The sequence below is a fragment of the Scyliorhinus torazame genome, chromosome 6 (genome assembly GCF_047496885.1).
Source record: "Scyliorhinus torazame isolate Kashiwa2021f chromosome 6, sScyTor2.1, whole genome shotgun sequence".
NCBI lineage: Eukaryota > Metazoa > Chordata > Chondrichthyes > Carcharhiniformes > Scyliorhinidae > Scyliorhinus > Scyliorhinus torazame.
This window is the reverse complement of record NC_092712.1, coordinates 160,949,136-160,974,176: the sequence shown is the minus strand read 5'-3', so window position 1 is coordinate 160,974,176 and position 25,041 is coordinate 160,949,136. Positions and strand designations below refer to the sequence as shown.

Below are 25,041 nucleotides of genomic sequence, written 5' to 3'. Positions count from 1 at the left end.
AAGATTACTACCAGTGCATCCACTATCTCTGTAGCTTCTTCCTTAAATATCCGTGGATGTAGTCCATCAGGTCCAGGGAATGTATCAGCCTTTAGCTCCATTATTTTCCCTTGTACTTTTTCTCCAGTGATATTTATTGTATTTATTCCCCCTCCCCCCAACACACACTCCGTTGCCCTTTGATTATTTAATATTTTGAGAATTGTATTAGTATCTTCCACTGTGAAGATTGTGCAAAGTATTTATTTAACTCTTCTCATCATGAACTTAAGTGCTTGAAGAGGCTCCTCAAACCTCCCACTACATTGGCATCATTTTTGTTCTGAATTAGGGTTTTAAAGGAACCATTCATATGTTGTTTGCAAATCACATTGAAATGTACATGGTGATTCGTAATACAAACCATAACACCAGGTTGCAGACTGGTTTAAATAAACTGGAGAAATAATTGTGGCTGATGGCTTTTAACGTAGCCAAGTATGGTGTAATGCCTTTTGCCTTTTGAGGTTAATCATTCCACGCTTGTTAATACCATTAAACATTACCTGTTTTAATACACAAAGAAGCAGAACTGGTGGGCATAGGAGATAACTAACTAAAAAAAGTGCAAAAATAGTGGGAGTTGGATATAGAAAAGATAATCAAGGGTTTAAACTGTCTGGCAGGACCATAGAACAGAAAAGTTAAAAACAATTTTCAAAACTTACGTTTTTGGATCTTCTTGATGCTGTGTTCGTCTGGCAGGAAACTCACTGACCCTTGCTCCTCAGGCAGCTGGAATTAAATTGCAGCTCGATCCAGAAGGTATCATCTGAACCCAATATGGATATCTTCAAACTGACCCCACTAGCTTTGGGTGCGGGTCTTTGACAACAGCTCTTTGGAGCAAGATAAAATCTCAACCAGTCAGATCCAAGACCGGTAATTAACATGGACAAGTTTAACTGTCAACTCATCAAGTTTCAATCTAATGCCTCATGTCAATTACAATGAATGAAGATAATCAAATTGTATGTTTTTTTACCAAGTTCATTGTGATGAGAGTTAGTGGAGAAAAGTTCATCAAAAAGGCAGTGAGGTGTTGCAAAATAACGCTACTCAGTCTCATAACAAACTTAAGCATACCTCATAGATTATTTGCAGCTTCTACAGATTCCTGAGCAACTCCATAGAAAAGCTAATTGAGCCATCCTTTAGTGAGAGTACAAGTATCTTCACTGGCTCCAGGAGAGAAAGATACAAACATAACAAAGAAGAGATGAGGATTTACTGTAATAATTTCACTTTTGACAGAAGATCCATTAGAGTGAATGTTATGTCTCCCGGGGCTATGAGATGTTGATTAGTTTATCAATTTTAGATGGGAATTCCTCTTTAAAACTACACATCATTAAACAAAACTAACAGGAACAATGTTGAGTACAAAGTTAGCTGTAAATCTACAGAATACAGAGTGTGCAAAGAGCCTTTGGTAACCAGGGGGTGGTATAATTGTTCCACTTACGATTGATCTTTTTCCAGCACATTTAGAGACATGGGGCCAGATTTTCATCAAGTGGATGGGTACCCTGAGTGGATTTTTCTCCAACTCTGCCACATTGCTTCCATCCTGTAGGAGTTTGCCTGCCCTAGTTTCATGTTGGGGAGGCAGACGTGGGCTGGATGATGTCCCACTGCCGTTATAGGTCGGCCCGAGGCGAAAATGGATGATGAGGCCAGCAAGCTAGAAACCCACCTCCATTTACTAGGATATCAGTCTAATTGTATCCAGTACTGTTAGGCTCTCTAGCCATCTGGAAAAGTAGGGGCGGAATTCTCCGAGCCCTCGTGGCGAACTCGTGATCGGCGCGGGGCGGAGAACGGGCGTCGATGCCGAAATCCGGCGCGACGCCGCTCCTGCGATTCTCCTGTCCCTGGAGAATTGCCGTGAATCCCGTGCACGCAGCCTATGCGCCACAGGTAGGGGGCCATTGACAGAGGCCCCCGCGGCGATTCTCCAAGTGTAACTGGCCGAGTTCCCGACGGCGTGGGTCTCTCATGATCCCACCCGTTGGGAACTTGGTGTGGCAACTGCAGACTCAGTCTGCAGCCGCCCTGGTGGGGGGGCAGGGGATCCTTCACCGGGGGAGCCTCACAGACAGCCAGGCTATCGATCGGGGGTCACCAATCCGTGAGTGCGTGCGATCTCGGGGGGGGGGGGGGGGGGGGGCCTATCTTTTTGGTGCCGCTCCGCTGTGTGGGTCCGCCATGTCGTGCGGGGCGACTGACACAGGTCTCCGCCGTGCGCATGCATGGACCCTCGGCCAGAAGTGCAGGGCCCCTTATCGGCAGCCGGAGCTGCGAGAAGCAGTCGGGGCCCTGCTAGCCCCCTCCAGGTAGGAAAATCACTCTGGACTTTCTTCAGGAAAGTCCAGAGTGATTCACCCGCGTTTTCATGCTGGAGTGGGGACATAGCCCCATTATTGGAGAATCCCGCCCCAGATATCTGGCCATCTGCTCAACTTGCTTTGTTGCCATAAATTCTCAGTGTGAATGCTTGCTAAGCTCCAAGAGTGGCGAAAAGATTTAACTCAGCAGGGATCTGTTTACACGGCATTAAGGGGTGTGCTAGCTTTGTATGATTGACATTTTTATTACCTTGTAATAACCTGACCTTTCTTTGAAGAGTTTTTTCATTACCTGTATGTTTATTTGGACATGATTAAGAGGATTGAAGGTTTCCTCAATGAAATTTTCACTGCCGATGATTGATATATGAAAAGGTAAGAAGGGCAATGCTTTTCAAAGAGAATCTTAAATGCCTTTTGCTTTAGTTCTGGACTCAAAGATCAGGGTTCAACTATGGTTCCTGTCTCCGCTGAGGTGCCGTAACCCGAGAACCACATTTCCTATAAAAATGGGCCCACCTCGATCAAAATTGTGGGGGATTTTAAATTCCGACTTCCCAATGAAGCTGGTAAAGGTAGGAAACTATGTATGGGCGGGATACCTGCACCCTTATCCCATGCGAGCAAACATTGCTGGAAATGACAATACTAGAATATGGTCCTGCCCACCATTTTTAAAGCCCGCCAACTCAGCAAAATTCCATAAAAATCCAAACCATTGAATGGTTGGGGTTATCTGTAGTAAGATAGGAGCAGCATTCTAGGGCAGCAATCTTGCTTGAAGAGACTACTAGTAAAATGGCACACTATTTAAAATGCCTCATGCACATTAACATTGTCACCCAAGGCCAGAATTGAATTTGGGTCCCTGACACTGTGAGGCAGCAGTGCTAACCACTGTGTCACCAACCCTGAGGTCAAGAAAAATGCTACATAAATGTAAGACCCTGGTGAGATTACTGCGTGGTGCAACCTTATTGGCAAAAATATTGGGGCCATGAGAAAAGCCCAATATTACGATAACACTGCAATATGATTTATATTTATGATGAAAGACTTGAAGAAAAGGACTGTATTTGCTGGAGCACAGAAGGTTAAGAAAGGTTTCAATCTAAGTGCTTGAAGCTTTAAAATGTTTTGAGAGGTAGTGAAAGATTATCACCACTAATTGATGAATTGGTGACAGAGTAACATCAATTTAGGATTTATAGAACATAGAACAGTACAGCACAGAACAGGCCCTTCGGCCCTCGATGTTGTGCCGAGCATTGTCCGAAACCAAGATCAAGCTATCCCACTCCCTGTCATTCTGGTGTGCTCCATGTGCCTATCCAATAACCACTTGAAAGTTCCTAAAGTGTCCAAATCTGAGCGTCCACTCTATCTATCCCCCTCATTATCTTATAAACCTCTATTAAGTCGCCTCTCATCCTCCTCCGCTCCAAAGTGAAAAGCCCTAGCTCCCTCAACCTTTCCTCATAAGACCTATCCTGCAAACCAGGCAGCATCCTGGTAAATCTCTTTTGCACCCTTTCCAATGCTTCCACATCCTTCCAATAATGAGGTGACCAGAACTGCACGCAATACTCCAAATGTAGTCTCACCAGGGTCATGTATAGTTGCAGCATAGCCCCGCGGTCACGGCTCTATCCACTTGATTGGATTGGATTGGATTTGTTTATTGTCACGAGTACCGAGGTACAGTGAAAAGTATTTTTCTGCGAGCAGCTCAACAGATCATTAAGTACATGAGAAGAAAAGGGAATAAAAGAGAATAAAAGAAAATACATAATGGCAATCTTCAGAGAACTGTGGACATGAACCCCAAGATCTCTCTGTTCCTCCACATTCCTCAGAACCATGCTGTTGACCCTGTATTCCGCATTCAAATTTTTTCTACCAAAATGAATCACCTCGCACTTATCAGGATTAAACTCCATCTGTCATTTTTCGGCCCAGCTCTGCATCCTATCAATGTCTCTTTGCAGCCTACAACAGCCCTCCACCTCATCCACTACTCCACCAATCTTGGTGTCATCAGCAAATTTACTGACCCACTCTTCAGCCCCCTCCTCCAAGTCATTGATATAAAATCACAAATAGCAGAGGACCCAGCACTGGTCCCTGTGGTACACCGCTGGTAACTGGTCTCCAGTCTGAAAATTTTCCCTCCACCACCACACTCTGTCTTCTATGTGATAGCCAGTTACTTATCCAATTGGCCAAATTTCCCTCTATCCCACACTTCCTTACTTTCTTCATGAGCCAACCATGGGGAACCTTATCAAACGCCTTACTAAAATCCATGTATACGACATCAACTGCTCTACATTAATCTACACACTCAGTTACCTCCTCAAAGAATTCAATCAAATTTGTGAGGCAAGACCTACTCTTCACGAATCCATGTCGACTATCCCGGATTAAGCTGCATCTTTCCAAATGGTCATAAATCCTATCCTTCAGGACCTTTTCCATTATCTTCCCGACCACCGAAGTAAGACTAACTGGCCTATAATTACCAGGGTCATTCCTATTCCCTTTCTTGAACAGAGGAACAACATTCGCCACTCTCCAGTTCTCTGGCACTATCCCCGTGGACAGCGAGGACCCAAAGATCAAAGCCAAAGGCTCTGCAATCTCATCCCTTGTCTCCCAAAGAATCCTTGGGTATATCCCATCTGGCCCAGGGGACTTGTCGACCCTCAGGTTTTTCAAAATTGCTAACACATCCTTCCTCAAAACATCTACTTCCTCCAGCCCACCCACCTGAATCACACTCTCATCCTCAAAAACATGGCCCCTCTCCTTTATGAACACTGAAGAAAAGTATTCATTCAACGCCTCTCCTATTTCTTCTGACTTCACGCACAAGTTCCCACTACTGTCCTTCATTGGCCCTACCCTCACCCTGGTCATTCTTTTATTTCTCACATAAGAGTAAAAAGCCTTTGGGAATTCCTTGATCCGACCCGCCAAGGACTTCTCATGCCCCCTCCTAGCTCCCCTAAGCCCTTTTTTCAGCTCATTCCTTGCTACCTTGTAACCCTCAAGTGACCCTATCCTTATCTCATCCTTACATACTCTTCCTTTTTCCTCTTGACAAGACATTCAAACACTTTTGTGAACCATAGTTCCATCACACGGCCATTTCCTCCCTGCCTGACAGGGACATGCCTATCAAGGACATGCAGTATTTGTTCCTTGAACAAGCTCCACTTTTCATTTGTGCCTTTCCCTGACAGTTTCTGTTCCCATCTTATGCTCCCTAATTCTTGCCTAATCGCATCATAATTACCCCTTCTCCAATTATAACCTCGCCCTGCCATATGGCCCTATCCCTCTCCATTGCAATAGTGAAAGACACCGAATTGTGGTCACTATCTCCAAAGTGCTCTCCACAAACAAATCTAACACTTGGCCCGGTTCATTACGCAGTACCAAATCTAATGTGCCCCCGCTCTTGTCGGCCTATCCACATATTGTGTCAGGAAAACCTCCTGCACACACTGTACAAAAACTGCCCCATCCGAACTGTTCAACCTATAGAGGTTCCAATCAATATTTGGAAAGTTAAAGTCACCCATGACAACTACCCTGAGAACTCCACACCTATCCATAATCTGTTTTGCAATTTCTTCCTCCACATCTCTATTACTATTTGGGAGCCTATAGAAAACTCCTAACAATGTGACCGCTCCTTTCCTATTTCTAACTTTGGCCCATATTACCTCAGTAGGCAGACCCCCTTCAAACTGCCTTTCTGCAGCTGTTAAACTATCCTTGATTAACAAAGCTACTCCTCCACCTCTTTTACCACCTTCCCTATTCTTACTGAAACATCTGTACCCCGGAACTTCCAACAACCATTCCTGTCCCTGTTCTAACCATGGGCGAAATTCTCCGTTATCGGCGCAAAAAACGGCGCAAATCCGACTTGCGTCACGTCGGAAAAATGGGTCGATAGTCTCCGGCCCGAAATGGGCTAGCAGCGACATAACGGGATCCGCGCTTGCGCAGTGGTTCACGCCGTGCAGTGTCATACGCGCTGCACGGCGTGACGGCTCATAAGGCCGCGCTGCTCCCCCCCACCCGACCGCAACACCCGACCGCAACACCCGACTAGATGGCTGGCCGTCGCTCAGCCCCGAGGTTCGAGTCACGCGATGTGGAGGCGCTCCTGGACGCGGTGGAGCAGAGGAGGGACGCACTGTATCCCGGGCGCGGCCGCAGAGTTGCCCCACGCCACAGCCGGCATCTGTGGAGGGAAGTGGCAGAGGCCGTCACCGCTGTGGCCCTGACACCACGGACAGGCAACCAGTGCCACAAGAAGGTGAACGACCTCGTCAGAGCAGGCAGGGTGAGCCTCCCCTATATCCCCCCTCCCCCATATCCCCCCTCCCCCATATCCCCCCCTCCCCCATATCCCCCTCCCCATATCCCCCCTCCCCCATATCCCCACTCCCCCATATCCACCATATCCCCCCTCCCCATATCCCCCTCCCCATATCCCCCCCTCCCCCATATCCCCCCTCCCCATATCCCCCCCATACCCACCCCATATCCCCCCTCCCCCATATCCCCTCCCCCATATCCCCTCCCCCATATCCCCCCTCCCCTATATCCCCCCTCCCCATATCCCCCCTCCCCCATATCCCCCCTCCACCATATCCCCCCTCCCCCATATCCCCCATATCCCCCTCCCCATATCCCCCATATCCCCCCTCCCCATATCCCCCCTCCCCCATATCCCCCCTCCCCATATCCCCCCTCCCCATATCCCCCCTCCCCCATATCCCCCCTCCCCATATCCTCCCTCCCCCATATCCTCCCTCCCCCATATCCCCCCTCCCCCATATCACCCATATCACCCCCTCCCCCATATCCCCCCTCCCCCATATTCCCCATATCCCCCCTCCCCATATCCCCCCTCCCCCATATCCCCGCTCCCCCATATACCCCTCCCCCATAGCCCCCCTCCCCATTTCCCCCTCCCCCATATCCCAATCCCCCATATCCCCCCTCCCCCATATCCCCCCTCCCCCATATCCCCCCTCCCCCATATCCCCCTCCCCCATATCCCCCTCCCCATATCCCCCTTCCCCCATATCCCCCTCCCCCATATCCCCCCTCCCCCATCTCCCCCCTCCCACATATCCCCCTCCCCATATCCCCCCTCCCCCATATCCCCATATCCCCCATATCCCCCCTCCCCCATATCCCCCGTCCCCCATATCCCCCGTCCCCCATATCCCCCCTCCCCCATATCCCCCCTCCCCCATATCCCTCCACTCCCCCATATCCCCCCTCCCCCATATCCCCCCTCCCCCATATCCCCCCTCCCCATATCCCCCTCCCCATATCCCCATATCCCGCCTCCCCCATATCCCCCCTCCACATATCCACCCCTCCCCATATCCACCCCTCCCCATATCCCCCCTCCCCCATATCCCCCTCCCCATATCCCCCCTCCCCATATCCCCCTCCCCCATATCCCCCTCCCCATATCCCCCCTCCCCATATCCCCCCTCCCCCATATCCCCCCTCCCCATATCCCTCCTCCCCCATATCCCCCCTCCCCCATATCCCCCTCCCCATATCCCCCCTCCCCATATCCCCCTCCCCCATATCCCCCTCCCCCATATCCCCCCTCCCCATATCCCCCCTCCCCCATATCCCCCTCCCCATATCCCTCCTCCCCCATATCCCCCCTCCCCCATATCACCCCTCCCCCATATCCCCCCTCCCCATATCCCCCCTCCCCATATCCCCCCTCCCCCATATCCCCCCTCCCCATATCCCCCCCACTCCCCCATATTCCCCCTCCCCATATCCCCCCTCCCCCTCCCCCATATCCCCCTCCCCATATCCCCCCTCACCCATATCCCGCCTCCCCATATCCCCCTCCCCATATCCCCCACTCCCCATATCCCCCCTCCCCCATATCCCCCTCCCCATATCCCCCCTCCCCCACATCCCCCCTCCCCATATCCCCCATATGCCCCCCTCCCCCATATCCCCCCTCCCCCATATCCCCCCTCCCCCATATCCCCCCTCCCCCATATCCCCCATACCCCCACTCCCCCATAGCCCCCTCCCCCATATCCCCCCTCCCCCATATCCCCCTTCCCCCATATCCCCCCTCCCCCATATCCCCCCTCCCCCATATCCCCCTCCCCATATCCCCCCTCCCCATATCCCCCCTCCCCATATCCTCCCTCCCCCATATCCTCCCTCCCCATATCCCCCTCCCCCATATCCCCCCTCCCCCATATCACCCATATCCCCCCTCCCCCATATCCTCCCTCCCCATATCCCCCATATCCCCCCTCCCCATATCCCCCCTCCCCCATATCCCCGCTCCCCCATATACCTCTCCCCATAGCCCCCCTCCCCATATCCCCCCTCCCCATATCCCCCCTCCCCCATATCCCCCCTCCCCCATATCCCCCCTCCCCCATATCCCCCCTCCCCCATAACCCCCTCCCCATACCCCCCTCCCCATATCCCCCCTCCCCCATATCCCCTCCCCCATATCCCCCTTCCCCCATATCCCCCCTCCCCATATCCCCCCTCCCCCATATCCCCCCTCCCCCATATCCCCCCTCCCACATATCCCCCTCCCCATATCCCCCCTCCCCCATATCCCCCTCCCCATATCCCCCATATCCCCCCTCCCCCATATCCCCCCTCCCCCATATCCCCGCCTCCCCCATATCCCCCCTCCCCCATATCCCCCCACTCCCCCATACCCCCCTCCCCCATATCCCCCCTCCCCATATCCCCCTCCCCATATCCCCCATCCCCCATATCCCCCCTCCACATATCCACCCCTCCCCATATCCACCCCTCCCCATATCCCCCCTCCCCCATATCCCCCTCCCCATATCCCCCCTCCCCCATATCCCCCCTCCCCATATCCCCCCTCCCCCATATCCCCCTCCCCATATCCCCCCTCCCCCATATCCACCCTCCCCCATATCACCCCTCCCCATATCCCCCCTCCCCCATATCCCCCCTCCCCCATATCCCCCTCCCCATATCCCCCATATCCCCCCCACTCCCCCATATCCCCCCTCCCTATATCCCCCATATGCCCCCCTCCCCCATATCCTCCCTCCCCCATATCCCCCCTCCCCATATCCCCCCTCCCCCATATCCCCCCTCCCCCATATCCCCCATACTCCCACTCCCCCATATCCCCCCTCCCCCATATCCCCCTTCCCCCATATCCCCCCTCCCCCATATCCGCCCTCCCCATATCCCCCTCCCCATATCCCCCCTCCCCCATATCCCCCTCCCCATCTCCCCCAACCCCATATCCCCCCTCCCCCATATCCCCAAGTGAATCCAGCCCAAACCTTAACCTCTGCAATGCACGCGCAACCGATGGTGTGCATTCATATACCTGCCTAACACTGTTGCCTTTTACCCCTGCTCCCCCCCCCACAGGAGAAGCGCGCACACAACAATAGGGAGCATGTGAGGACTGGAGGAGGGCCCGCTGATGAGAGGCCACTGACCGTACACGAGGAAAGGGCCCTGGAACTGGCTGGCGGACCTGAGGACCGGGAGGTTGCTGATGCAGAGGTCGGGGGCGTACTAGCGAGTGAACCACCGACAGCCCGTCCCCATATCCCCCCTCCCCTATATCCCCCTCCCCCGTATCACCTGATCACTGCCTGATGTCTAACCATGCATGCTTCATTGTGTATCGCAGGACCAAACGTCCAGGCATCCATCCCCGCAGATGCAGACCGCCCGCAGGATGCCCCTCGGAGACCACAGGAAACGGAGAGACCCGCACCCTCCAGCATGCGACGCCCGCAGGATGCCCCTCGGAGACCACAGGAGTCGGAGAGACCCGCACCCTCCAGCATGCGACGCCCGCAGGATGCCCCTCGGAGACCACGGGAGACGGAGAGACCCGGACCCTCCAGCATGCGACGCCCGCAGGATGCCCCTCGGAGACCACGGGAGACGGAGAGACCCGGACTCTTCAGCATGCGACGCCCGCAGGATGCCCCTCGGAGACCACGGGAGATGGAGAGACACGGACCCGCCACCATGCAACGCCCGCAGGATGCCCCTCGGAGACCATGGGAGACGGAGAGACCCGGACCCTCCAGCATGCGACGCCCGCAGGATGCCCCTCGGAGACCACGGGAGACGGAGAGACCCGGACCCTCCAGCATGCGACGCCCGCAGGATGCCCCTCGCACACCACGGGAGACGGAGAGACCTGGAGCAACAGGGAGACGACACCCCCGTCACGTGCGGGAGCGACCACCCAGCGACGAGGGGGGCAGCCACAGGCCCCCGTCACATCCGAGCCAGAACATCACTACCCAGGACACCACTACCCAGGACACCCCTACCCGGGACAGCACTACCCAGGAAGACGAAATACCGGACAGTGACTCAGAGTGGATGGGTGGAGACGAACCTCCACCCCAAAGTGCCATGGACTCAGTGTGTGACGAAGAGCACGACACAACGCCACTGCTGTCACCAACACCCTCCACCATCGCAGAAACACTCACCTCGGTTGGGCACTTCAGTGATGAGGCGTCTGGTACACTCACTGGTGCGCATAACACAGCTGTCCCGGTACAGCAGGTGGAGGTAGGAGCACCAGAGGGACCGGGCGGTCGGAGGGCAGCCCAGCCCAAGCGAACATCTGCCGCCCAGATGGATCCCGGGTTCCTGGAGTTACCACACCCACACATCGATCCGATGCAACCACCGACCCGGAGACGAGCGAAGAGGGTGACGGGCGGCTTGCGGCGGCTGCGGTCGCAGGTGGAGGAGTCCACCCGTGTCCAGGAGCTGGGAGTGGTGCCGGTCATGCGTGCCACCCAGGCCGACACCGCACGGGTGGCGTCCGCGGTGGAGGCAATGGGTGCGACGGTGTCAGACATGGGGAACGATTTGCGAGGCCTGGGGCCTTCCGTGCAGGCGGCGTCTGTGGCCCAGGAAATGGCTGCCCTCTCACAGGAGGCCATGATCCAGTGCCAGCGCCAGATGCGCTCAACGCCATAGCCCAGTCTCAGCAGGCCATGGCCCAGTCACTGCAGGCCATGGCCCAGTCTCAGCAGGCCATGGCCCAGTCTCTGCAGGCCATCGCTGAGGGCATCGGCGCCAGTGGCCATGTGCGAGCCGGCGTCGCACTGTCACAGACAGGGTTTGCCAACCCCCTGGGCTCCATGGCTGCAAACCTGCAGACCCCTGTCGATACCAGCACGGGCCTCCAGGACTGGCAGCGCCAGATGTCGGGGGGGCGTCGGATGGCCAGTCCGTTCGCATCCCCCACCCATGTAGAGGCCTGGGGGCCATCGGGCACCCCGAGGGAGGAGGAGGTGGTGTGGTCCGTCCCGGCTCCCTCTGTAGGGGAGGTCCCGGTACACCGCGACACCTCGGACTCCCCCCCTTCCGTCCCAGGTGCATCGGGTGGGCAACGGGCAGGACAGGCTACGTAGACGTAGTCAAAGGGCCCGTAAGGCCAAACAATTAGACACTGAGTAAGTTGGCACGGGTGCAGGGCACAGATGAGTTTTAGGGGCTAGGGCACGTGCATGAACTCCTTTGGTTATTAAAGTCAATGTTACACCTACCGAAGCTGCCTTTGTGCTCTGTCCAAAGTGTGCGGGGGTGTCATGTACGTTGAGCGCAAGTGTGTGTGTGAGGGGTGGTCTTACCTCAGTCCCAGGTGAGTCTGCCCCCTTCCCCCTGGGCCGCCATCAACATCCCCCGGGCAGAGGACGGGACCGTGCGCTGCAGTGTCACAGCCGCATGCAGGGATGGTTCAGGTGGATGGTGGTACTGTGGCCATGGGTCAGACATAGTCCAACGATGTAGAGCCAGGAGCTCATCGCAGGGCGGGTTGTCATCATCCTCCATGGCCTGCGATAGACACGCGTCCACCCGCAACTGTGTGAGCCCGGCCCGTTGTGCCGCAGGTGGCTCGGCAATGGGGGGGGGGGCGGGTGGTGTGCATGCGGGTGGGGTGGGTGGGGTTGGGGAGGGGGGTGAGGGTGCTGGGTGGGTGGATGTGTGGGGGGGTGTGGGTGGTCGGCTGTTGCCATGGTGTGCGGTCTGTGGCCATACTACCCGATTCCCACGCCCATCTAGTCAGTTAAGCGGGCGTCTATCAGTCTGTCCCGTGCCCGCTGGGCCAGCCGGTAACGGTGGACAGCCACCCGCCTGTGTCTACCCCGTCTGCCCTGACCATTGCCCCCATCCCCCTCATCTGGGGAGGACTGGGCCTCTTCCTGCTGCTCCTCCACTCCGCCCTCCTCTGCCTGCGGCACATCGCCCCTCTGCTGGGCTATGTTGTGCAGGACGCAGCACACCACAATGATGCGGCCGACCCTATCTGACCGATACTGGAGGGCGCCCCCAGAGAGGTCCAGGCACCTGAAACGCATCTTCAGCACGCCAAAGCACCTCTCGATCACTCCCCTTGTCGCTACATGGGCATCATTGTAGCGGTACTCCGCCTCATTGCGTGGCCTCCGTATAGGCGTCATCAGCCACGATCGCAATGGGTAGCCCCTGTCGCCCAGCAACCAGCCCCTCAGCCGGGGATGGCGTCCCTCGTACATGCCGGGGATGGATGACCGCGACAACACAAATGAGTCGTGTACACTGCCTGGGTGACGGGCGCAGACGTGCAGGATCATCATGCGGTGGTCGCAGCCCACCTGTACGTTCATCGAATAGGTCCCCTTCCTATTAGTGAACACGGCCATGTTATCTGCAGGTGGCCGCACGGCGACGTGCATCCCATCGATCGCGCCCTGAACCATGGGGAACCCGGCCACAGCAGAGAAGCCCACGGCCCGGGCATCTTGGCTGGCCCGGTCCACGGGGAAGCGGATGTAGCGGTGCGCCATGGCATATAGGGCATCTGTCACTGCCTGGATGCACCGGTGCACCGATGTCTGCGATATGCCGGACAGGTCCCCACTCGGTGCCTGGAATAACCCCGTTGCATAAAAGTTCAGGGCCACCGTAACCTTGACGGACACGGGGAGAGGGTGTCCCCCGCCAGTGCCACGCGGTGACAGGTGTGCCAGCAGGTGGCAGATGTGTGCCACGGTTTCCCGGCTCATCCGGAGTCTCCTCCTGCATTCCCGGTCCGTGAGGTCCTGGTATGACTGCCGGGGCCGGTACACACGGGGCGCCCTCGGGTGCCTCCGTTGCCGTGGGGCCGCGACGTCCTCCTCCCCCTCCTCGTCCTGTCGGTCAGGTGTCCCTCCAGCCTGGGCGGCTGCCGCCTGTCCCTCTGCGGCAGCCTGCGCCGCCTCTCTGGCACGCTCCTCCTCCTTTTCCTCCTCCTCCTCATCCAGGGCAACATAGACATGAGCGGCTGCCACCACGGCGGCCAACATCGCTGGATGATCTGAAAACATGACGGCCTGGTGGGGGGGAGGGGAACGACGACATGTCATCATTTCCCATATCCCCTCCTCCCCCCAGCCAGGTGGCATGGACCGCATGGGTCCAACTGTTGGAGGCTGGTACCTGGCCAGGTGGACCAACTCACTTGCCCTCCCATCCCCCTCCTCGGCACGGACCCCCCCCCCAACCTCCACCCCGGCACGGACACCCCCCAACCTCCACCCCGGCACGGACCCACCCCCCAACCTCCACCCCAGCACGGACCCACCCCCAACCTCCACCCAAGCACGGACCCCCCCCCAACCTCCACCCCGGCACGGACCCCCCCCCAACCTCCACCCCGGCACGGACCCCCCCCCCAACCTCCATCCCGGCACGGACCCCCCCCCAACCTCACCCCGGCACGGACCCCCCTCCACCCCGGCACGGACCACCCCCCCAACCTCCACCCCAGCACGGACCCCCCCCAACCTCCACCACGGCACGGACCCCCCCCAACCTCACCCCGGCGCGGACCTCCCCCCCCACAACCTCCACCCCAGCACGGACCCCCCCCCCAACCTCCACCCCGGCACGGACCCCCCCCCCATCTTCCACCCCAGCACGGACCCCCCCCCCAACCTCCACCCCAGCACGGACCCCCCCCAACCTCCACCCCAGCACGGACCCCCCCCCAACCTCACCCCGGCACGGACCCCCCCCCCCCCCAACCTCCACCCCAGCATGGACCCCCCCCCCCAACCTCCACCCCGGCACGGACCCCCCCCCCCAACCTCCACCCCTCCACGGACCCCCCCCAACCTCCACCCCGGCACGGACCCCCCCCAACCTCCACCCCAGCACGGACCCCCCCCCAACCTCCACCCCGGCACGGCACGGACCCCCCCCCAACCTCCACCCCGGCACGGCACGGACCCACCCCCAACCTCACCACGGCACGGACCCCCCCCCCAACCTCCACCCCGGCACGGACCCCCCCCCCAACCTCCGCCCCAGCACGGACCCCCCCCCAAACCTCCACCCCGGCACGGACCCCCCCCCCCAACCTCACCCCGGCACGGACCCCCCCCCCAAACTCCACCCCAGCACGGACACCCCCCCCCAACCTCCACCCTGGCACGGACCCCCCCCCAACCTCCACCCCAGCACGGACCCCTCCCCAACCTCCACCCCAGCACGGACCCCCCTCAACCTCACCCCGGCACGGACCCCCCCCCAAACTCCACCCCAGCACGGACCCCCCCCCCAACCTCCACCCCGGCACGGCACGGACCCCCCCCAAACTCCACCCCGGCACGGCACGGACCCCCCCCCCCCAACCTCCACCCCGGCACGGACCCCCCATCCACCTCCCCTGCACGGACCCCCTCCCGGCACTCCCCGGAGCCCAGCCTACTCTAACCACACCCCCCCCCCCCCTACCGCACACACACACACACACACACACAACCGAGACACACCTCTCCTCACGCATTCAGACTGCGGCCACGCCATTGCCTGCCCAGAGCCAACCCCCCAGGCCGTCACTCACCTCCACGCTGGTCGGCGTGAGCCTGGAGCACCGGGTCACGCCGATGAAAAGGAGGTTTAATTTACGTCGACGTGAACAGTCATCACGTCGACGGGACTTCGGCCCATCCGGAAGGGAGAATATCGGCAGGCCGAAAATCGGCTGCCTTGCGCAGACCCGTGACATTCTCCGCGGCAGCAGCGACATTAACGCCCCGCCCACTTTTCTCCCTTCGGAGACTTCGGCAACCGGCGGGGGCGGGATTCACGGCGGCCAACGGCCATTCTCCGACCCTCTGGGGGGTCGGAGAATGACGCCTCATGTCTCTGTAATGGCCACAACATTGTAGTCCCAAGTACCAATCCACGCTCCAAGTTCACCTACCTTATTCCGGATGCTCCTTGCATTGAAGTAGACACACTTCAACCCACCTTTCTGTCTGCCGGTACACTCCTGCGACCTTGATACCCTCCTCAGTACCTCACTACTCTCGACACTGGCTTCTGGACTACAGCTCGTTTTCCAAGCCCACTAAAGGTGTGTACGGGTGGCAGGGTGGGTGGGGCGATTGTGGGAGGGAATTCTTCCATTCATGCGGTTATAAGAATATGGAAAGCGTTACTACAAGTAACCCATTGCGGTCAGTAATCAATTTCAGAAGTTAGATAAACTTGCAGAAAACATAATACAAGGTACAGTGAAATGGCAAAACAACGGGGCAGCAGCAAACTACTGGTACGGAGCTAGCAGTGATGCAGCTTTCCAGCCAGTATCACCTCCTTCAGTACTTGAATATATGACTTTATGAATACATTAGGCATGTATGGCCATTTATACAGCCTGGGTTTCAACTAAAAAAAAGTAGGATATTAGGGTTAGAGCGGAAAAAAGGGAGGAAAGATGTTGATCCAAGGAGTAATAATAATTTACCCCAAACCACCCAGGATAAATGGATTGAGGGGGGGTTCATTCCCCCTTCATCCTTGCTTTTATCTTTGTGATACTTCAGTTGGAAGCAGTAGCTCCTGCCATCCTGTGGGACTAAATTGACAATAGAGTAAAGGCAAGAATCTTTCACTCTGTAGAAAGATTAATTTGACACATTTAATTAAGTTACTATTCTAAATTTTTAGTAATAAGACATAATCAAATTTAGTCCAATATATAATAAAAATAAAGTGACTCCCTTATAGAGTTAAGAAAATGATGATGACATTTCACAAAATATGAAAAATTTATGTATTTCAAGTTTAAGTGAAGATTGGTGAGAATGGAACCTCATTATTGTGTAATTTATCAATGTTGCATCTAGAATAATCATCTTTCAATGTCACAGTCATACAGAACATCATATGGAAATATTGATTTCACTTTAGCACTATGAAAGTAAGATAATATTAGTCACAATTTCAGGATAAATAGGGCATTACATGTACCTGGATAGTGCACTGGTTGGCAGGCAGGAAAAAAAGAATAAGAATAAATGGCAGCCAGTCTGGTGGGCTGCCGCAGGGATCAATGCTAGGATCCCAGCTATTCACAATATTTGTTAAGGATTTGGATGAGGGAACTAAATGTAATAATATCTCCAAATTTGCAGAAAACACAAAGCTGGGTGGGAGGGTAAACTGTGAGGAGGATTTAGAGATTCAGCACAGTGGTTAGCACTGTTGCTTCTCAGCACCAGGGTCCTGGGTTCGATTCCTGGCTTGGGTCACTGTTCTCCCTGTGTCTGCATGGGTTTCCTCCGGGAGTTCCGGTTTCCTCCCACAAGTCCCGAAAGAGTTAGGTAATTTGGACATTCTGAATTCTCCCTCTGCGTACACGAATAGGCGCCAGAATGTGGCGACTAGAAGCTTTTCACAGTAACCTCATTGCAGTGTTAATGTAAGCCTACTTGTGACAATAAAGATTATTATTATTAGTGTGATTTGGACAAGTTGAGTGAGCGGGTAAATGAATGGCGGATGTAGTATAATGTGAATAAATGTAAGGCTATCCACTTTGGGAATGCAGATTATTATCTGAATGGCTACAGATTGAGAGAGGGGAATGTACAACTAGACCTGGGTGTCCTTGTACACCAGTCGCTCAAAGTAAGCACGCAGGTACAGCAGGCGGTAAAGAAGGCAAATGGTATGTTGGCCTTCATAGTGAGACGATTCAAGTACAGGAGCAGGGATGTCTTGCTGCAATTATACAGGACCATGGTAAGGTCACACCTAGAATATTGTGCAGTTTAGGTCTCTTTATCTGATGAAGGATGTTCTTACTAGAGAGGGAGTGCAGTTATGATTTACCAGACTGATTCCTAGGTTGGCAGGACTGACTTGATGGGGACTTATTGTGGCATAATGTAGGGGGAAGACATGCACGAGGTGGCTCCCGCTAGAGTACTGTACTTTTTGCCCCTTTTTCTTAATATCAGGTGGTGTTTTATTTTGAAATCCCTCCTAGTTAATGGAATAAGGATCTTGTGTGACTGAAATGCCTAGTAAAGGCAGGGGAAAGAAGGTGGACAGCAGACATTCGGCAGCAGAGTTGGAGGCCTCTCCGAGTTTGTCGGCGGTTAAAATGGCAGAGCCAGTCTCCGAGGCTCCAGCCACTCAATAACAGCCGAGGTGCTTTCTATTACCTTGGCCAAGTAAGTTGAAAATCACCAACAGATTGTGTCTGAGGACCACTGGAAATCAATGAAAGAGGCCTTCGTCCCCTTCCGAGCGGCTCTGGAGAAAACCAGCAAAACCGTGGAAGCACGTGGAGCTATAATAAAAGATATGGAAATGGCTCTTTTGAGACATGAAGGTTCAAGGATAGATCTTTGGCGGACTCTGAAGGTAATTTTGTGGGAATGGCATTGGTTACCTTTCAGTGGATATTTTCAGGCTGTGATCCGATATAGTGGCAATTGACAGTCGATTTGAATTTAGGGGCTTTACAGTCAAGATTGCTTCTTGTCCTCACCCAATACTGACAAACATGTGTTCTCACTATGGGTCACTAGAGAGCAGTCAGGGGCAGAAACCTGGGCTGCCTTTTCCACTACGCATGGAAGCACTTCAGGCAGTTACTGCTCCTTTTTGACTTCCCAAGCTGAGCTCAGCTAACTCAACACAACCCTGAGGCCTCCCACACTTATTTTCCTTGGTGGAATACCAAACAGCCCATTGCGGACTTCTCTGTCATCATCGCCTTTATTCAAAATATCAGCTGATTTTCACTTTTGCTGGGTGGGAATGAGATCAGAAGTGTTTTGAAAACTGTGATCCTGAACTGTTCAACCTCCAGACTTGCCTGCAGACAGTTTCAACGTGTTTTGGCATCGGCTGTCAGAATTGTTTTCTGTTTAAAGTGGGTACTTTTTTTAATGACAGAATTCCAACTTATTTTATTAAGAACCGCACTGGGGTCTTAAACACCACATATTAGTGACAGTGAGATGTTGAGCGATGCAACAGCTGTATGCAGGAAATACTGTCGAGCACAACTTGGGAGGAAAGTCATATATGATCCCATTCTCAGTTTAGGAAGTGTTAAACTTGAAGAAGTGTTTTTTAAGAGCATTGCCCACATCCCTGGGCATTGTGTGTGATGTGCCATCAATTAACACAAGATGGGTAGTGAACGAAACTGTGGCTTTAATAAGCTAAACAGAAAGACTCCTGGCCACTGATCCCGAACTGGGGCAGGGCCGGTGGGCAGCCACCTTTATACCGAGCCCAAGGGGAGGCGGAGCCATCAGGCAGTGGTTTACCACAATACATGTAGTACAGTGACAGTTTACCACAATACATATAATACACTAACAGTGATTTACCACAGTGTGCTGCACTAACAATGTGCCAGTAAATTCACAATCTTTGATATGGTGCATTTTCTTGCTCCAATCTTCATTAACCTTCCACAACCTGACGTAATATTTCAAACAATGGTGCGAGCTCTTTCTCCAAACTGACAATCAACCCCATGTTGCCACTGCTGTTGTCTATGAAGCAAACTACCAAAGACAGCTGATTAAACTGCACAACGTCGTACATATTGTTATAGCAAATTATGCTCTTGCTCTTTGAAAGTCCCAGCTTGCTTCCTTGATCTGTTGCTCGTACAAAGACAGGAGGAATCCAGGCCTCAGTGCATGTTTTGTGCATTATCATTAGCAAATTTAGTCACAGGCACTCCACCTCTGTCAAACTACAATAGCATGAAGTCCCTTGGCACTAGGCAACAGTTTGTAAAGGTATCTCTTCAAGTCATTCGCCATTTTCCTTTCAAATTTCACACCAGACAGAAAACAATTCTCAAGGGTAATCCGGGCTCCTCATTAAGGCATGCAAATTAATGCTGTATATTGGATTCTACAGCAGCCTTCAAGTACCAATTGAGGGAGAACACATCCCACATTTTTACTGGGCTGAGTGCCTCCTGTGGCCCAATGGTATTGGTCACTGAGCTGGTAAACCACAAACCTGGGGCAATGTTCTGAGGTTCCAGGCTAGAATCCCACCACGGTAGATGGTAAAGTCATCCTGTGGCAGGCATGGGTGAGCTGAAAGAATTTTTGTTCCTCAGTTTATTTGATTTATTATAATTGATTATTTCATTCAGCTAAAATAGCGTAGTGAGTTCAGAGTAGCCTAATCAGTAATCTTTCATGGGACCAGTGCAGACTGCTCTGAAAATCTCTCTCCCTTTCCCAATCAGCCGGTTGCCTGCTACTGTTGGTTACCGCTTGTAACAAATAAAGCCCAACTAGCAAAATGGATGTCGGCCTCCTAGCTGAGGACATTAGGAATATGGCATCAACCACCACTTGGTAATAATGAAAATCAGTCCTCAAAAATAAGTGGCCTTGTCTAATTTAACCTTTTAAGTAAAGATCATCATTAGTAAAGTCCTGTTTCACGGCACTTCCTGATGATTAACAACAGAACTCAATTTCCATCCTATTATTTCTGATAATGAAGTGAGCAACCATTCAATAGGTGGGCTCAATACACTTGCAATTGAAAATCAATACTCATCCATGCTATGAACATGTTGTTGAAGGAATCACAAGAAACACAAGCCCCCAGGTCAATTTCTCATCCGAATAGAAAATATATTTTGTACCAGTTACCTGACTTAATAAGATCTTGTGAAAATGTAACAAATCGCAATATAGACATCCTTGAGCCAGTATATTGACAGGTGCACACGCATAGAGAGACAATGTTTGCCAACATAATATCAGCCATCGAACATTTGAAAAAAGCTCATTGTGTAATATTCTCTGAAAAATGCAAGTATTATGATTGACCATTGATGTCCAGTCTCTGGCGATGTAGCTACATTGCAAAGTCATTCTTTGAAATACATTCTTGTTCCAAAGGTATATAGCTCCACAGTTTCTATAGAACCACAATAAAAGAAATAAAAAATCCAATGAATAATAAAGCTGGGGACAAGGCAGCCTCTGCCATGGTGAGAGTCATTCTTGTTGCGTGAAATAAAACAGAACTATTAACCAAATGGATTGTCAAGTTCACAGGATCACAGAATAATACAGGGCAGAAGAGGCCCTTTGGCCCATACAGTCTGCACCGATGCATGGAATATACCTGACCTGCCTACCTAATTCCATTTGCCAGCACTTGGCCCATAGCCTTGAATGTTATTTTTTTTGTTTGTTTAAAATTTAAGAGTACCCAATTATTTTTTTTCCAATTAAGGGGCAATTCACGTGGCCAATCTCCCTAACCTGCACATCTTTCGGTTGTGGGGGTGAAACCCACACAGACACGGGGAGAATGTGCAAACTCCACACGGACAGTGATCCAGCGCCGGGATTCGAACCCGGGTCCTCAGCGCCGTAGGCTACAGTGCTAACCACTGTGCCACATGCCGCCTTTAGCCTTGAATGTTATGCCATGCCAAGTACTCATCCAGGTCCCTTTTAAAGGATGTGAAGCAACCTGCCTCGACCACCCTCTCAGGGTGCATTCCAGGCCGTCACCACCCTCTGGGTAAAACCGTTTTTCCTCAAATCCACATTAAACCTCCTGCCCTCACCTTGAGCTTGTGTCCTCTTGTAACTGACCCTTCAACTAAGGAGAACAGCTGCTCCCTCTCCACTCTGTCCATGCCCCTTATAATCTTGTACACCTCGATCAGGTCACCCCTCAGTTTTCTCTGCTCCAGTGAAAACAACCCAAGCCTATCCAACCTCTCTTCATAACTTAAAAGTTCCATCCCAGGCAACATCCTGGTGAACCACCTCTGCACCCTCTACAGTGCCATCACATCCTTCCTTTAATGTGGTGACCAGAATTACACACACTATTCCAGCTGTGGCCTCATCAAAGTTCTATACAATTCCCTCTGGCACCCAAGCACCTTGGTGCTGCCAGCCTTGCACCCTGGCAATGCCACCCAAGCACTCTGGCAATGTGGCAAGGGCACTTCCAGGGTGCCAGACTGACAGTGCCCAGGTGTCAGGTTGGTCCCAATAGGGATCAGGCCAGACCGGACGTGGGGTGGGGGAGAGTGCTTACCAGGTAGAGAAGGGGGTGAAGGGGATTTCCCAGGAGCCTCCCAAAGGTTGTAGGGCTGAGGGTGTGTCGGAAATGTGGGAGAGTTCCTGAAAAAGGCAGGTGGAGATTGGGACAGCCTTCCAAGATGGTGCCCTAATCTTCGAGGAGCCGTTCAGCTCGCCGGCAGGCAATCCCTCTAAGTGCGTCCTCAGCAGAGAGAATCTCACCGAGGCCAAAGAACACGACAAAGTGCCATTGAATAGTGAGATGTTTCTTGGCGTTGCAGGCTCCAAGAAACGCTCTGCTAAAATGCCCTGCAAACTTTAAACTCAAGACCACTGAATCGCACCCGTAATCTGCTTTGAACAAGGAGCGGGTATGGCAAGGACAAAAGGAGGTCTGTGAGAGAGCGAAAGACAAGAGAGATTAAGTGGCAGAAGGGAATGGTGATGGGGCAAGAAAAGAAACAAGGGGCAGAATTTTCTGATATTTTTTCTAAGTGTCGGTCTCAGCGAGAAAATCAAAGAGAATCCAGCTGGCAGCATCGGTGAGAAAAAAACGCCGTGTATTCAGCCACTTTGAAGAATTATTTTTCACGAGTGTCATGCTGTGCTCATGGCAGCTGGCCTCTGCTTTGCTCGCCGCTGTAAAACGTAATCGATGCACTCAGTGGGACGCTCCTTTTAAACGCCTCCCCGGATCAGTTCCAAGTCCAGTCGGGGGTAGACAGCACTACGTTACATGGAGGGAGTCCTCCTGAATCGTCTAGATGGGGTCAGCAGAGCCGTGACGTCCTCCACCCGCGATTGGGCAGATTTCCAGTAAGCAGGGTCACCAACCCCGGAATCCACCCAGATGTAGTGGAATTGTGAGGCAAAGAGAAAATGGTCACAGAGCGGGTGCACTTAGGTACTAGTAGATATAAGTCACGAGTTTAGAACCATCCAATGTAAAGAAAATCGCATTTATCACCCACAAAGTGCCTTTCCACTTTCATGTTATTGGATCAAGCTTTGACAACCCCTGCGCAATGATGGTGCAGCCTCCATCTGCCTGACAGGATGGAAGCTCAATAGTTCTCCCCCCTCCCACTGTGACGACGCTGTAATGCTGAGCTGGTACTGGCAAAGGGAAACAAACCACATCAAAAGGAGGGCAACTAAGAAAAGGTGCCCACAAACGGGAGCTCAAGGGGCTGAAGAGACAGTAAAAGTGGTGAAAGACCAGCAGGCAGATGAGCCGGTGGACCCACGAGGCGAAGGGGCCCCAGCCACCCAAGAAAGAGGATGGCCAATGACCCGAGCATCAGGCACCACCCCCCCCCCCCCCCCCCCCCCCACCCACCATCACCTGGAGACAGATGGAAGAGCTTCCTGATGAGCAAGAGGGGCAGCACGGTAGCATTGTGGATAGCACAATTGCTTCACAGCTCCAGGGTCCCAGGTTCGATTCCGGCTTGGGTCACTGTCTGTGCGGAGTCTGCACATCCTCCCCGTGTGTGAGTGGGTTTCCTCCGGGTGCTCCGGTTTCCTCCCACAGTCCAAAGATGTGCAGGTTAGGTGGATTGGCCGTGATAAATTGCCCTTAGTGTGCAAAATTGCCCTTAGTGTTGGGTGGGGTTACTTGGTTATGGGGATAGGGTGGAGGTGTTGACCTTGGGTAGGGTGCTCTTTCCAAGAGCCGGTGCAGACTCGATGGGCCGAATGGCCTCCTTCTGCACTGTAAATTCTATGATAAGCTGACCATCATGAAAGGGGCGATCAGGACAGATATCCAGGTGTTGGTGGCAGAAGCAATGGCCACCATGCAAAAGACAATCGATGGACTGGGGAAGAAAGTGCCAACTCAGGAGAGGACATTCCTTGACCTGGGAAAAGGCCTCCACGGGCAAGAGCAACAGAATCGTCGCCCTGGAGGCAGAAGTGAAAAGGTTGGTAGTGGTCCAGGGGAACACAAGGGGGAAAGTCGAGGACCAGGAGAACAGGGCCCCGACGGCAAAATATCCAGAGCGTGGGCCTATCGGAAGGTATCGAGGTCAAAGACCTGACGGACTACATCGCCTAAATGCTGGGCAACCTAGTCAGGAGAGACAGTTTCCCCACCCCCCAGAGCTCGACAGAGCACACAAGTCACTCAGACCGAAACCTAAGGCCAGGGAGCAGCTGAGGGCATTTATCGCAAAGCTCCATCGATATCAGGAAAGGATCCTGCGGTGGGCGTGGCAGACGAGAGCGAGCACCTGGGAAAGACACAAAATCAGAATCTACCAGGACAGTGGGGCAGATCTAGCAAAATGCAGGGCCGAGTTTAATCAGGCGAAATCGGCCCTGTACAAGAATGGGGTACCCTTCGGTATGCTGTCCCCAGCCAGGTTCTGGGTCACGTGCCAAAAAAAGGAACATTACTTTAACTCCGTGTGGGAAGCAAATGAATTTGTGAGAACCAATGGCTGGGCAAGAGACAGGCATGGCAACGATGAGAGTTGTACAGGGAAAGAATCTGAAAGACAAAAAGACTCACGGGAAAGTGAGCATGTTTGCGCGGGACTGCGCTGCCTCGTTCTGATTATAATGGGAAGACTGGGTCATTGAAGCGAGGACAGGGGAAGGCAGGTTTGGGTTTAAACAGGGGAAACGGGCAGTTAAAGGGCACGGTGGCACAGTGGTTGGCACTGCTTTCTCACAGCTCCAGGGTCCCACGTTCAATTCCGGCCTCAGGTCACTGTCTGTGTGAAGTTTGCACTTTCCCCCGTGTCTGCGTGGATTTCTTCCAGGTACTCCGGTTTCCTCCCACTATCCAAAGAAGTGCAGGTTAGGCGGATTGGCCATGTTAAATTTCCCTGAGTGTCCAAAAGGTTAGGTGGGGTTACGGGGATAGGGTGTAGGCTTAAGTAGGGTGCTCTTTCCAAGGGCTGGTGCAGACTCGATGGGCCGAATGGCCCCCTACTGCACTGTGAATTCTATGATTTTATGATAAGGAAGGGGCTAGACCAGCCTGGCGAGGAAGGCCACACACTAGCAGAAATAGCTAGCATAGGAAGACAGAAAGCAAGGGGGAAACACGGCGCACCTCCCGACAGGGAGGGAGCGCCTGGTCGGGGGGGTTGAGGGCACAGGAACGGGGAAGGGGAAAGCACGGGGAGACCGGGAAAGGGGCGGGATGGGGGGCTGTGGGGGAAAGGAAGATGAAAGATAAAAGGAACAGAACAGGAAAAAATAGTTGGGTTTCGTAT

At 53.5% G+C, this 25,041-nt stretch overlaps 1 protein-coding gene and 1 pseudogene across 1 annotated transcript in view; one reads left to right on the top strand and one right to left on the bottom strand.

Annotated features, from left to right (window-relative positions):
- calcr (calcitonin receptor) overlaps window positions 1-25,041 on the top strand; it is a 546,460-nt gene that overhangs the window by 135,015 nt on the left and 386,404 nt on the right. The gene's annotated exons all lie outside the window — the stretch shown is intronic.
- On the bottom strand, window positions 18,966-22,827 carry LOC140425107 (ragulator complex protein LAMTOR3 pseudogene; annotated as a pseudogene).